Source organism: Dryobates pubescens, chromosome 5 (genome assembly GCF_014839835.1).
Source record: "Dryobates pubescens isolate bDryPub1 chromosome 5, bDryPub1.pri, whole genome shotgun sequence".
In the NCBI taxonomy this organism is placed as follows: Eukaryota; Metazoa; Chordata; class Aves; order Piciformes; family Picidae; genus Dryobates; species Dryobates pubescens.
The window spans coordinates 25,039,716-25,052,737 of record NC_071616.1 but is presented as its reverse complement, the minus strand read 5'-3'; the positions used below and the strand labels follow the sequence as shown (position 1 = coordinate 25,052,737).

General features: G+C 37.7%; 1 protein-coding gene across 1 annotated transcript in view; it reads right to left on the bottom strand.

The window, feature by feature from the left end:
• Positions 1–13,022, bottom strand: part of BEGAIN (brain enriched guanylate kinase associated) — a 153,140-nt gene that overhangs the window by 129,054 nt on the left and 11,064 nt on the right. The window lies entirely within an intron of this gene.

Here is a 13,022-nt window from a genome sequence, read left to right as displayed (position 1 = left end):
AAATAATAGCATTCCTCATCCATTTCTATTGCTTTTTGTTTAAGTGCCACAGAATCTCATTAGTTCAGTCTTTATTACCTTCACTACAGAGGTTTAACCAAGAAGAAAAAGGCTTCCTCTTCTTGGTTTTTTTTTTTAGACAAAGGACAATTGAATTGGTCTGAATAATGAACTGGCTTATTTCAGATAAAAAAAAGAGATGACAGAGCAGAAATGGAGTGTATGAGAGGCAGTGTCATGTCTGTCTCCTCCAGAGTAGCTCTACCTGAGCCCTTGAATGCAAGAAGGAAGGAAACTTTCTATTTAAAGCCCTTCAGTTTGTAGTGTATTGAAAAGAGCTGTCAATAATTTATATGCTTGTAATCAGTATGCAAATCTACAGTAAAGTGGAGGGGCATCCTCCAGGCAATGAAGTCCTCTGTAATTGAAGACCATGAATTATTGGAATAATTATAAACAGCTACTTCTGGACCTTCTAGATTTCTGGAACTGCTAAGAAATATTCTAGATGTCTGTGTACTTGTGTGGAGACTTGACATTCTAAAATGTTTTAGAAGTTACTGTAAAAGAAATTTCTTTCTGTGAGTTCTCTTCTGTGTGTATCAGTGGATGCAGCCAGTCAGATGAGTACTGCAATGGTCCAAAATGAAGGCTTTTTACAAACACATTTTTTTAATTATTAGTGAAAAACAAAGATCATAAATAGAGAAAGAATGTTTCTGTACCTCTTAACTAGCAAAAAATGATGATGGAATTTTATGACTGTAAAGAAATACTTTTTTTTTTCTCTATTCAGAAGCATTATTTCTTTCTTAATGCCAGCAACATTATACAGCACAATAAAGCTTCTCCCCATGTCAGGACATTTGTTTGATTTCCTGTTATATGTCAGACTCATTACCTAGACTCTCCTTTGTGACTCCAAATTAATTCTGAACCATGGATCATGTGTGAAGCAGTCCTATTGACCAAGGTCAGTCAATCTTTTGTTCACATCCCAGGTGGCTGCCACTGGGACAAGAAAAAGATTGAAACAGAAGGAGAGCCAACAAAAAGGCTATAGAGAAGAGAAGAAAGGGAAGGTATCAAATAATGACAGCCTACACCAGCAAAATGGTCATTTTGCACTAATGACATGTGTAGAAGTATTATGCATCATCCAGTGCTTTGCTATGCTAACAGTTTTACGATGAATACCTGGTAAAGATAGATGGGGAATGGAGAGGCTCCAACATATCCAGAGCTGCAGAGATATTACAGAACTTCTCTTTCACCAGAGGTGAACAGAAAGTCACTGGATTCTGAGTACTGTAGATGGAATATTTCTGATACAGGTCACAGAAGGTTCTTATTTGCTAAGTTGCAATGAAAGAGATGAGCAGGCCACATCAGACTGATTTCAGCCAGAGTGTCATTAATTACTCACAAAGAACTTCTTGGGAGAATTAAGGGAAGAATGAGAGTCAAGGGGAATTTCCTCCATTGCCCCAGAACTGCTCTATTGAGGGTGGATTTTTTTAGTTGTAATTATTTCAGAGGGGCTGGGCATCTTTTGAAATGTGTTATATCTATCACTATTAGAAGAATGGCAGGTTTGGGCATCAGGAAGACAAATGAAGAGACATGAACAATAACAGTCACTTGCAGAGACACCGGGATATTTCACAGGTTTGGAAAGACAAGGAATGTCTGTGTGGGACTCTAATAAATTAATGAGCAGTGTGTTATAAATAACATCACCACATACTGGCTTTCCAGTCAAGACTAAATGAAGATACAGTTACTTTCTTTTAAGAAGTCAGCTAAGAAGGGAGGTAGTGTTTCAAATAGCAAAGGGGATGTTAGCAACCTTAATTCAATTTTTTCATCTACTTTACATTTCCTTTTCAGTAAAACTATTGAAACCTACTATTGCAAAATAATTAACTGTATTGTAAGGGGAGGTTTAGAGACTAAGCCTCCATGTGTCATGTAAGTTACAGCATACATACCTGCAATACAAATGTCACTGTTCCTTCCTGTATATTTATATCTCAATTCATATAATGACAGTTATATGGGAAAGCAATGACAATTATGACAATTATGACAATTATGACAATTATATATAGGAAAGCAGCATTACTAGTGCATTAATTTGTTAAAAAATGACAAAAAAATGCAACTAGAAAAAAATTCAACTTCTTAAGATCTATAAACTGAAATGTCTTTAGTATCTACTAAAGGGTGTGGGTTTTTTTTAGTTGCTTTTTGTTCTTTTTCCATTTAAGTTGAGTTTTTATAACAAAGAGAAAAGATATTTCTGTGGATCAGAACTCCATTTCATCTAGTTTCCCAAATCTTGCCTTTCAACTCATTCTTTGTGTGAAACACTATGCCTGACTATGGCAAGGAAATAGGACTTTTAATTAGGTATAAATTAAACTGAAGGCATATTTATACTGATAACAGTATTTGGTGTGATAATACATTTGTAAAAATCTAGCAGTAAATTAAATGTGCTTGTGCAGAAATAAACAAAGGGAGTCTACGCATTTGCCAAATAGCTTATAGTAAATTATATGGGATTTTAGTGCTGAAGATCTGCTTGAGAAATTAATCAGACTGATAAACAGGGAACAGGAAGACCAATAAAGAATACAAGCATCTACAAAGTATGTAAATGTGTTTTCTTAAAATAGCTTTCTGGATGTCCAAAAGAGAGTCACAATGAGAATCTCAGCCTTAAGGTAGACTATTGTCATCTCATACAGTTGTACATTTCTTCTTTGAGTAGTGTAAGTATCGGAATTGAGAGAAGAGAACCAGGGAAAGAAGCATTGTCACCAGTGTAACAGAATAAAGAATCCAATGAAGCAATAAAAAACGCATAAAGAAAAAAAAAATAGGGAAAGGGTTAGAAAGTACATATCTTGCAAATCTAGGACTGAATGGAAAATAAAAAGCTCAGTATTCAAAATGGATATTTTAGCATATAATAGTAATATAACTGCATAATTAAAATCAACATGCTGGAAGGGGTTTTTTTGATATTCGCTGTAGGGAAATACCAGAGCCAGTCAGTGACAGCCCTTCCTCTGATGTCCTTTTTCAAAAGGCAAAGGATCTAAATTTATAGACTGATATTCTGGCTCTATTGATCTACGTGTCATTTTTGCTATTCAGTTTGACTCTTTCCAGAGCTTCACTCAACAGGCATATTCCTTTGGAGCATAGAATTCACTTTTACTTCAAGTTTGATATTAGTATTTATCAGGGAGAAGATGACATCACTCTTCTCTCTCTTAAACCAAAGGAGATAGCAAGGATTTACCTGTAATCCTGTATTTTAGACATCACTAGAAAGGACTGTCAGGATCATTTTCTCTTTGGGCTGCTGTGGGGTCAGTCTAAAATCCGGATTCTGACTACAAACCCAGATGAACCCTCAGAAAGCAATATTTCATGCTGCCAGGTCATGTTTTCAAAAAGCAAACCTGCTTTTTTTTTCTCTTTACAGCAATAACTAGCACATATGAAATGAGCTAGTCAAGCTTTATAGGGAGAATTAATACATTTTATAACACCAGATGGTATTTACTGAGAAGCAAACAGGAAAGTCATGATGTTTCTGGAACTTCATTTGGAAGAAATAATGGTTTAAACACATAAAGAAATTTTGTTATTGGTTTCTTTCCCCAGCTGTATCACTTACCCTGATAGAACTTCTTTTGCCCTGCAAACATTGCCTATTTATACCCTTCTGCTTTCAAAGCTAGAATAGCCCTGAGAAAATATATGGTGTAGATGTTGTCTATCCTTCTGTATTTGGCTACCATTGTATATGGTTATTTGCAGTTTGGTAATGACTTAAGCACTCTCCTCTTCCCTAACCCTCCAGAAGTGCAATTTGGAATTCCTTGCTCCTGTTATTGTAGCATTTAAACTAAAGGTCTTACCCCAAATGTTTCAGAAGGTGATGTGTGAAGTGATTATGGAATAACCCATAGTAAGAGCTAATTTTCTAACTCCTGTCAGGCAGAATTTGGATGATATCTTGCTGCCTGCAGATTTATATACCTTCAGATAAATGTCTAACCTCACTGTGATGCCTATTGATCTTTTAGACCTTCAGATTGTTTCGTGACAATGAGCTCTATATGCAACTTGCTTTGTTTCAAAATCACTTCTTTTGATCGCTTTTGAATTTATTGCCATTCTGTGTCATATGAATCTTTCATTCTTCCATTACAAAGCTAGAAACTGGAGCACCAGACAATCATTATTCTACCCATAGTTTTGTATGTGTTTTTCCTAAACTTAATCAATTTTTTTTACTGTCTCTTCCTAAAGAACTCTTTTTACTACTTTTAGTTCCTCTTTCTTAAAAACATTCTGTTTCTGTCTGGAGTTAGTGAGAAGTGTGGTAGGTTGAGAGAGGGCTTAGCTCTCCCTCCTCCACAGAGTAAGAAACCACAACTAGCCCAGTCGAAAGAGCAAAGCTATATATTTACAAGCATATATGGAAAGCAGGTTATATATAACACAATATATACAGGTATTTACAATATATACACAGAAATATACAGCAAAGAGAAATAACACAACAAAAATCCCTCCCTGAGGGAGGGATCCCCTCCTTGGAACCCCCTCTCTCCCCCCCCTACCTCCCTTTTCCCCCAAAAAGGGGTGAGAGAGAGAGAAAGGCAAGTTACTAAGGGAAAGAGCTGTTAGTAAGCTTCAAAAGCCCATGCAGGATTAGTGTTTGCTTATCTGAAGGCCAACTCCAGCAGTTCGCAGAAGAAGCAGGCAGGGAGAACAGGCTGAAACTCCCCCCAACTCCCCAAACCGAACTGAACTGAGGAAAAAAAATTCCAACTGCTCTACAATCTAAAGCTGAATTTTTGTTTATCCACCAATGAAATTCGTTTAGAATATCAGGATGTTTTGGTTCTAGTACCGAAAACATTTAGCCAGTGTCTCAGCACTGCTTGTTCTTAAAGGCACAGCCTCAAACGACCACAAGAAGAAGATCAGAAACTTTTGCAGTGCTCTACACTAGAGTTATATGGTCACAAAAGTGACTTTTTCTTTTTTCCTACCTGCTTTTTTTGACTACAGTAGCAGTTAGCAAAACTTCCTACTGCATTTTCCATGAGGAGTTTCTACCACCAAGGACACTTGTATTTGTCAGTATTAGTATTTGCTTCCCTTGTGATATACCTTGCTCCAGTTCTGCTAGTTCTCCTTGAAATCTATAATTTCCTTATTTTCCTAAATAAGTTTGAGTTATCTTTAAGTTGCTTTTTCTTTCACTCTTCATCTGCTTTTCTTGCATTATTGCTGAAGTATTGCTTGCTAGTCACTGTATTAATCTATTATTAACCTCTAACTTTAATAAAACTTTTGGATCATTTAGTCTTAAAATGTCTTTTTTTTCTTAGTTTTTATTAATAAAAAATAATATTTCACTCTCCTCTCTGACTTCTTGTTTCAGCTAATAGGAAGTCATCTCTACAGAGCTCTCCAGGACCTTGCAAATGGAGCAAATACAGTCGTGTGGAATGACTTGGAGGAAATGACCTTTAAGAAAAATTTTAAAAGTAAGTGTTGGGGAACTACATATATGGCCATGGAGCACACCCTCTTGGAATCCACTTCCATGCACACAAACTTCTGGTTTTGGGACAATTCTTGGGTCTCTCTTCAACACCACCCTTGAATTTTTTGTCAGTCTTTCTAACACTGATCTTGTCTATTCTGTGCACAGAGGTAAATCTACTTCTTTACCATTCCTATCCCTCTACTTTTAAATCCAATACTGTGTTAACTTCTTTTCAACTACTCAAGAACTCCTTGTGTGGCCAGCAGGAGCAGGGAATTCATTCTGCCCCTGTACTTGGCACTGGTTTGGTCATACCTTGAGTACTGTGACCAGTTCTGGGCTCCTCAATTTAAGAAGGACATTGAGATACCTGAGTGTGTCCAGAGAAGGGCAATGAGGCTGGTGAGAGGTCTTGAGCACAAGCCCTATGGGGAGAGGCTGAGGGAGCTGGGGTTGTTAAGTCTGGAGAAGAGGAGGCTCAGGGAAGATCTTATTGCTCTCTACAACTACCTGAAAGGAGGTTGTAGACACATGGGGGTTGGTCTCTTCTCCTAGGCAATCAGTGGCAGAACAAGAGGACACAATCTCAAGCTATGCCAAGGGATGTTTAGGCTGGAGGTGAGGGGAAGGCTTCTCACAGAAAGAGTTATTTGCCATTGGAATGGGCTGCCCAGGGAGGTGGTGGAGTCACCGTCCCTGGAGGCATTTAAGAGGGGATTGGATGTGGCACTTGGATCCGTGGTCTACTTGTCATGAGGTGTTAGGTATTAGGTAATAGGTTGGACTTGATGATCTCTGAGGTCTTTTCCAACCTGGTTGATTCTGTGATCCTTGACCCTTAACAAAGTTTGCTTTACAGTCACCTAGTCTAAAAGTATAGTATTTTCTTCTTGCACTGAGGTGTATAATGTTATCTTGGACTCTCTTAATGTTCTTTCAGAAAGTTAAAAGCCACATCACTTTGCTCTGATTTTATCATTATTTACTGCACTGTGAACATTTGTGTTACCCATGAATTAATCATAGTTAAAGAAGTTTTACTTGTACCACCAATGGAGAGGCTTAATACTATTAGACATGATTTCTGACATCTTTGTCAGGTGACTCCCTTGGAAAAAAATTCTTAAGGAGTTGTTAATCAGTTCTATATTCACTGAAAAAATGTTTTATTGCCATTGTTTGTCTCTATACATCTTTTTAAAGAGAGCATCATGACATATTATATGAAATACCTTTAAAAGGTTGTTATACCTGCTTTTTTAATCTCATCAGTCCATTGGGGAATGCTGATGAGAGTGTGGAGCTGACAGTATCTATAGCAGTAGAAACAGCACTTCTTAACAGAGTGGTGAAGTTTTATAGAACTTTAAAAACTAAAAAAACCCCACCCAAAACACATTGTTGTCCCCTTCCAACCTGATGTGATTATGTAAGCTTAGATGAGAAATCAGTTGTCAAAATTATTTAGCAGCATAAACTGAGACTCATGCTCTGTGAGGCCTATGTAACCACTGCTTTTGGGCATGTCCTCTGGTTCTCTGTTCTCATGGCAGTCTTTCCTGAAGAACACTATTGCTGCCTTCTGGAACAGGCAGCTGGGTTTTCCTCCAATGAGAAGCGCAACAGGACAGCTTTGGGATAATATAATCTGAAGTCTTAAGTGACATAGAATCAGGATTACTGGGGACTTCCATGTGAACATAGAGTGGAAAGTTGCCTAAAATGAACATTAGGCAAAAGAAGACATAAATTCTTCTATTTAGATAAGTGGCTAATTCAGAAGGAAAAGTAGGTTGAAGGAGGTAATTCAAAAATAAAAAAGGGAAATGTGTTATTAGATAAGCACCTTGAGGACAAAGCACCATTAAGGAAGAACTACTGAAAATCCTAATAAGAAATCCTGAGAAAGTATGCTAACTTAAAATAAAAAGTTATTTATAAAGTATAAATGATGTAAAGGAAGGCCTGCTCATAAAAGAGATATTTTTCCAGAGGAACCAAATGGAACAGAGGCATGATTTGGTTTGGGGGAGTTGTTTGTATGTTTGTTTGTTTTAAAGAAGAAAAAAAAATTACAGCAAGATATTTTCTAAGCATATTTCACACTAGCTATATCAAAAGATTACAAGTTACTTCTAATTAATTACTCATGTAGATAGAGTTTTAAACAAGCTGTTACTTTGAAGATATTCTTCACACTATACTAAGTAGTTTAGTTAAATAAATGATCAAATACAAGGTTGCGAAGTTCTGAACATTTATCAAAATGCTTCAAATCAGTTCTGGGTAAACTATTAATAACCAAAGTCATAGAAGCAAGCTATTTTCAACCAAAAGGAATTCTTAACTTTCTTTATCATAAGAAATTAAGGCATCTAATCTTGGTGAAATTGTGCAGATATTGCATAAAAAGGTGTTAGCAGTGCCAGGTTTTATCCCATAGCTTCAGAATATCCTTTACAACTGAGAAATTAAAGGATCAGCTAGATGTAGCCTCCACAGCATGTGCCCTGCACCCTGATTCCTATACAAATTTTCTTCATGCCCATGACAAGAGCTGTAATTGGACTGTTTTGAAGGCATTTCAGAACTAAGCAGTGCTTTTGCTGATGGGGTGAGCAGGAATTTGGGGTGAGCAGGAATTTAGGGTGCTCAGAATCTGTCTCCATGTGAGAGACAAGCTTGTGGGGGATGCTGCAACCTTGCCAGGCTGACCAGCTCATATGTGATGAGATCCCAGAGAAACCATCACCACCTACCTCCTGGGAATCAGTCCCAAAGATATTTCCCTCCTACCTCCAAGCAGTTGCTGTCACATGCATCTCACACAGTTTTGATACACAATCCAAAACCAAGGAAGAGTGGTGACTCCAAGCATATAAAAGTATTGTCTACCTGTATTTGTTTCATTGCATAACACATCAGAAAGCACAGTGCCCCACAGTATTTGCAAGATGAGGCTCCCAAATCCTGCTGCTTTGCCTTTGACTTCTCTTCTCAGTTATGATCAGTTCCACTGTGGTCATAATGTATTTTATATTGATGATAAAAGCAAAAGTATTATTAGACTTTCCTTCTTAAAATATTAGTCATAGTCCTCAAATCAAAATTCCTATAAATAAATAAAAGCCAGTGGATTTTATATCAGAGGTGCATGAAAAGCTGTAACTCTTACAGAACTCTTTCCTGTTTTCTCTCCCTCCCCGCCCCCCCTTTTTGTGTTCCCCTTTTTTTGGTTCATGGGGTTCTTTAAACAATTCACCTCTCAGAATAGGATTATATAAAGCAATAATGTGGATGTGACTTAAGCTCTAATGTGTATTGTTAAGTGGAGACAGGTGGAATAGAGGGAATTTATTTGAAGTACTGTAGGATGAAAGTGAACACACAACACCCCATTGCACCAGTTGTAAATAAAAACTACAGAAAATACAAAGAGAAGCAGAGCTGTGCATTGCAAACAGAAGAAGTATAAAGATCTGCCAGATTGGGTATTTTTGGAAATACAGAAGACAACTGGAAAATATTTTAATGGTGTACCTATCATCTGTAAAAGTAACAACTGACAATGGAGAACAAGATAATAGAAAGGTAGATTTATTTCTGACAGTAGCAAGTTCTGCTGCACTTTTACTGAAGTTAATAGTTTCCAGTTAATACAGATACAGTAATTTAACTACCAAACTGCATTACAGGTGTTTGAGTGCTATATTTGATGTAGAAATATATTTTTAACTTTGAGCTATAAAAGGAAAGTGCAAATATAGAAAGTCTGTGATTGAAGTAAGTCTGAACTGCATCACCCTCATAGTTCAGGGAGGCTGATTTCTGTACTGTGGCTCACAAAATCAGCACCAAGGACTGAAAGACAGAAAAGAAACCTTGACAAGACAGTTAAGGTTGCCATGCCATGCAGTCATTTCTTGTAGATCAAAGTTTTCAGTGGTTGACAGTGTACTCACATTACAGATGGACTTGATTTTTTTTTTTTTTTGGTCTGTTTTTGGTTTTGTTACACACAGCCTAACTGGAATTACATAAGAACAAAAGAATAATTTCTTCAGGAAGAGAAAAATACCACATGTAGAGGCTAGTATATTCAGAGATTTAGATGCCTTTAAAAGACCAATGAAAACAACATGGCAGATCTATTTCTGCACATCTAACACCTTTGCTGGAAAATGCTAAGTTTGACACCCAAGAAATCTCCCTAGAAAATATAACAATTTTGGAATTACTAAGGCTGACAGAGACCATGCTCTGTATTCGGGGGGGGGGGGGGGGGGGGGGGGGGCGACAGTAGGGGGATGGGAAGGAAAAAAGGATGAGTTAATGTGACAATAAGGTATAAGCAACTTCAGAAAGAACCAGATTTACTGGTCTGGAGCTGAAAATTTCTTACTGCTATACAGAACTTTTCCTTTCACCAAACTGAAACAATCTAGAAGCTACTCATTCCCTATTTGTTTCTTCATGAGACATACCTGTGCTTTTGAAAAATTCTGTTATGACTAAGAGATTAAAAAACTATATTAAATGTGAACTAATAAAAAGATATGTGTTACAATTCAGTGCCAAACTGCCTGCTCTGGTGAAAAAAAAGAAAAGTATACAAAGGCTTGTGGAAATAGGTAATTCTTTTGGTAATGTATGTAATTCTTTTGCAGAATGTATGTCTAATTTAGTTGCTGAAAGGAGGACCTGGGAGTGATGTTCATGCAAAACTTTCAGCTGAAAAAGAGCTGCTCACTTTAATTAATTTTAGGAAAATGGGGAGTGAAATAAACAGTTGACCATTTCTAGTCCTATTATGACAGTAAACACAAACCTCACTTGTCCCTCAGTGCCTCAAGAAAGTTTATTCCATGCTCCCACCAAACTAAAATAATACATTTACTTAGAAGCACCTTGCAGTGCTATAGCTTTATCTTGGTGACCACACTGTGCACAGCATTTTTAAAGTCATTTCCCCTCACATATAAGGTTATATGATGTTTAGCACTCATCATAATTTAATTTTCTATTCCATAGTTCAGGAAAAGGTAGCATGTTTTCAGGAACAGGCAACATCTTAAAAGTTTTCAGCAAAAACCAAAGCAAGGCATAAATACTTAAGAATAGCAGGAACAGAAACACTCCTAAGTAGAGAGGTACAGGAAAAAAAATTCCAGTGTACATTAGTATAAAGGCTCCCCAAACTATGCAAATAAGGTGTGTGCAAATAACTGATCATGTTATGGGTGAGTTCCTTCAGTTTTCTAAGGTTTTGCAACACAACCATTTTATGAGCGGATCTTGAAATGCCACACAAAACTGAGTACTTCTAGGGTTATTTTACAGATGGGGAATCTAAGGCGGTGACAAGTTGGGCCTTTACCCAAAGCTACAAGGCAAACCAGTGTAGACAACTGTAAGAAAAGCCAGTATAAAGACCTCTCTTGTTTTGACCATCTCAGGAAAGCTTCAATCTGTCTCAGCAGCTTCCAGTATCGTCCCACAGTACAGGAACAGCTGTAGTGTTAACTGTTCAATAGAAAGTGAGGATTTAAAAGACTTTTGTCTTCCTGACATATTACAGCAGTTCACACAAACCTTATAAAGTTCCATTATAGCTTAAAGGACACACGGTCATATTTATTATAGCTATTAGGCTTCATAGTTTTTGAGAAATACAAGAATAAAGCTATTGATCTGTGGTAGTAGAATAACAGAGTTAGTAGAAAAGCTACCTGTTGTTTTTCTTGTGATGATAGAAGTCCGGTGAGTGGAAAATACTTAATCCCTAGTCATCATGATTAGCTAATTATTGTGTTATTAAATAGTGACTCAGCAAGAAGGGCTCATTTGTTTCTTCCTTCTCAAAGAACTGGAGAGGTTATGTAATAATAAAGTGAAAGGTGTATCTTCTCAACACCCTGCTCTTTGTCCCTGTTTCCCATTGTGGGGGACAGATGTATTTCATTCAAGGAAGGAAGGAACACTTAAGATGTGAATGAATACCATAGCTGTCAATACACAATTTATAGAACTGTAACACTGCTGTGGTAATATCAGTCAGAGACACAGTAATCTGTAAAAATAATTCCTGCAGATCTGAGCTCAGAAATTAAGTAGTTAGCTATATTACTCCCCAGCACTTGTTCTGGACACCTGGTGCTTGAAGAACAAAGCTGCTTCTCCCCAGGTTGCTTCCTGCAGTGTTAGCTCCTGCACTCAGAAATGGCTATGAGTAAGGTACTAAGTATCCGCCAAAGTCTTCTTTCTGCCCTTCCTATTTCCAATATAAATAACTAGAAAAATAATAATTTGCCAACAGCTTCTCTCTTACAGTGAAAGAATGTTTAACATTTTAAAAAAAATAATTAAGAGGCATTTGTTATTTTCCACCACCATATGTTTCTTTGCTGTTCTGTATTTGTAACTTGTCAGTCCAGCTCCCAGTTTTGCAGTGCTGGTAGTTCAACAGTGGGCTGGGAGCTGGGTAGAGCAAGAAGAAGATGGGAAAGGGGGGCTTACACATAAGGTCTGCCGTTTTAACTATCAATGAAGTGAAAAATCATTTACTTTTAAGTGGGGACTGAGCTTCTCAACAAAAGAGCCAAAAACAATTTTGTTTTAATTATTTATTGTGTTCCAGTTCTCATCACTCCTTCTGTTTTAACTGGGTTTCCACATGGATTGCAATGGACTGTACACTTCTCTTCAAGCAATTTTGCTGACTGGTTTAGCATCCATTTTAGTTTATTAAAATATTAAAAAAAAAAAAAAAAAAAAAAAAGGCAATAACAAACCTTGAAATACTGAATAGTGGAAAAAATGGGCATATCCAAGGCAAAGGATGGGTCTTTTCTGCATTACAGTGCTTAATATGAGCACCCACAAAGACAATTTTAGCAGTATTTTGTTATCAGTTTGTTACTTTATGTAAATTACTTATGATGAATGAGTAACTCTGGCTTTGTATGGTTCACAATATGGTGTTTCTGTTGCCTCTTTGCAATAACCTCTCATGTACTGAGAAATATTTTATCTTCTACTGCTCTTTGGGGACTGGCTCTGCTGGAGTGGGAAGACACGAGTGGTTGGCACAGCATTGTCTCCATCCACCCTGTGTTTGTGTGTTCCAGTGTGGGTCTGGAGAATCCCTGAGGCCCAGCCGCCACAGGGTGGGGGAATTCCCTGGCATCTGTTAGGGCAGAGTCTGGCAGTCAGAGCCTGTCCCTGGCATCAGCAGGCAGATGAAGGGCATTGTGGGTGGCCCCAGGCACTAGGCATCTCCCTGGGGACAGGGTTGGGCTGGGTCTGCAGGTGGGCCTAGCTTGATGAGGTCCATGGCTAGGCAGGGCAGGACCACAGGGAGCTGAGCCTGACCCTCCTGCAGTATCACTGGAACAAGGGCTAGAAGTGCCAGGAGGCTGACATGCAGTCCTAGGCTGTG